The 2,546-nt window shown below is 38.1% G+C and overlaps 1 non-coding gene across 1 annotated transcript; it reads left to right on the top strand.

Moving 5' to 3' along the window:
- Positions 1-1,424: 1,424 nt before the first annotated feature.
- On the top strand, positions 1,425-1,528 carry LOC133820639 (small nucleolar RNA R71). Its single transcript, XR_009887043.1, has one exon. It is a non-coding gene; the product is annotated as a small nucleolar RNA R71 (small nucleolar RNA).
- Positions 1,529-2,546: the final 1,018 nt, after the last annotated feature.

The raw sequence follows: 2,546 nt of genomic DNA on the forward strand, positions 1-2,546 counted from the left end.
TTATAAAGAGTAGTTTTTCTAAGCCTCTGAGGATATGGAACTCGGGCTGGTTGGTCAACAACAACTAGAGGAACTTTCTCTGTACTCTTGTAATTTTTAGTGACCCTTTTTTTTTTGTATCAGACTTTTCACCCAAACCTTCGTTCTGAACCACTGATCGTTGTACACTAGACTACTCAATTTGTTTATCACTCCTCAGAGTAATTGCCTGAACTTGCTCCTTAGGATTAACTTCAGTGTTGCTAGGCAAATTTCCCTATGGTCTATTATTCAGCATATTAGCCAGCTGCCCCACTTGTGTTTCAAGATTTATGATCAAAGATCTGGTCTCTATCATGAACTGAGTTTGAGTGTTGGTGAGAGTCAATAATGCAGCTTGTAATTCATTAGGCCTGTCTGGTGGAGCTTGTGGTCTGGGCTATTGTGATGAACAGACTTGATTCATTGGTTGTTGAGGCATATTCTACTGAAACTGGCCCTGAAACACTTGAGAATTCTCCAAGATTTTCAACCACCAAAACTATCTCACTATTCCCCTTTATCTATCCTCTCCTTCGGTTTTTCCCTTTTTTCTATAAAACCTAATTTTTCATTTTTAAGAGAGACGGGTCGTGGCTCTACTTGCGCCATGCTGCGGCCCATGTCCCTAATTCTGGAGAATCTGCACCTCTAGGCCGCCGCTCTCCCAAATCCATGAAGCGGCCTGTGTCTCTAATCTCTGCAAAGCTACGGCCCTCCTTAGCTATGTCGCGGCCCGAGTCTCGACTCTGAAACATTGATTCTGTTAAGTGGATGGCTGCAGCTCCAAAGTGCTTAAGCTACAGCCCTTAAGAAATTCTTCAACTCATGCATTTTTAAGCCCAAAAAATCACCAATGTCTTCAAATCATGTCGAGATCCATTCTTTGTCGAAAACAACACCGAAACTTGGATATTTCTTCTCTTTTTGAACCAATTTCCTCCAAGTATTGAAATCTTCCTTTTTATTCACAATAACTATAAAAACAAACAAACAAAAGCGTAAAATCGCACTAAATGAAATAAAAACGACATAAAAGATGACCTAAAACACCACATAACCATGACATAAACTAGACTCAACAAGGACCCCCACAAATCTCACAATTAATAACATTTTGTACTTGCATTGCTTGGGCGGCGAGGCTATTCTGCTACAATTGCTTGGTTAGAGATGCCATTTGAGCGGTCAATAAAGCAATAGGATCAACCTCTAAGACTTCTGCCACCTTCTTATTCTCACGCTCAATGTGCCAATTGTAATTATTCATGGTTATCTCTTCCAGTAATTCATAAGATTCATTAGCGCTTTTTCTCATAAACGCTCCACCTAATGATGCATCAATAACGGTCCTTGTATTTTCCCCCAAATCATTGTAAAATGTGTGCACCAGCAGCCACTTCTCTATACCATGATGTGGGCATTCCTTAGCAACTCTTTAAATCGCTCCCACGCATCATATAAAGACTCCCCATCCAACTGATGAAAGATATTAATCTCTCCTCTATATCGAGTTGACTTCTCAGGGGGAAAATATTTAGCATGGAATTTATGAGCCAAGTCTTCCTAAGTGGGGATAGAGTTGGCTTGTAATGAGTTCAACCAACTCTTGTTTATGTCTCTTAACGAAAACGGGAATAATCTTAATTTGACAGCATCGTTACTCTCCCCGTTCATTTTGAATGTTGCACACAGCTCTAAGAAGCTAGTAATGTGAAGATTCAGATCCTCATTTGGTAGTCCCCTGAATTGGACACAGTTCTGTACCATCTAAATGATCGAGGGTTTTACCTCTAAACTGTTCACCTCAATAGTAGGAGGACAAATAATTGAATGTATCCCCGTAACAGCAGGGAGTACATAATTTCTCAATGGCAGGTCAGCCTCAACAATTGTGTTACCTTCATTACCCAGATTTTCATTGTTGTTGACATCATTATTCGCATTCGCAGCCATTCTCTCTAACCTCTTATGTTTTCTATTCCTCTTACAAGTCTTCTCAATCTCAGGATCAATAGGCACTAGTGACACTAATCGTTGACGTCGCATACACAAGTTAACCATGCAATCAAGAGGTAAGCAAGGAAATATATTAATGAAAATGTCAAAGAGAAGCCAAATTAGAACAAGAATCAATTATTTTGATATCGATTAAATAGTCCCTAACAACAACCCCAAGAACTTGATCGATAAAATAGCGCACACAAGTATATGTGGTGGTGGCAAGTAATAATTTTCATAAGAATGAGATCGTCCCACAGAGACTATTAATCAATTACCAATAATTTACTCTCGGTTTCTATTTGATGATCAAAATCAGATTAATTAATAAGCTAAGAATAAAACTAAAGTAAGCAAAGCAATAGTAACGAGTAATTCAAGAATAAATTTGTCAATTTAACTATTTCAACACAATTCAATCTTCTAATTTTATCTTAATATCGGGTTATCAAAAGCAATCTCAATTCTTTATCAAGATAAAAAGAATTCAACCTAAATGAAAATCTTCTACATATCTGTGGCAGATC

Source organism: Humulus lupulus, chromosome 2 (assembly GCF_963169125.1).
Source record: "Humulus lupulus chromosome 2, drHumLupu1.1, whole genome shotgun sequence".
In the NCBI taxonomy this organism is placed as follows: Eukaryota; Viridiplantae; Streptophyta; class Magnoliopsida; order Rosales; family Cannabaceae; genus Humulus; species Humulus lupulus.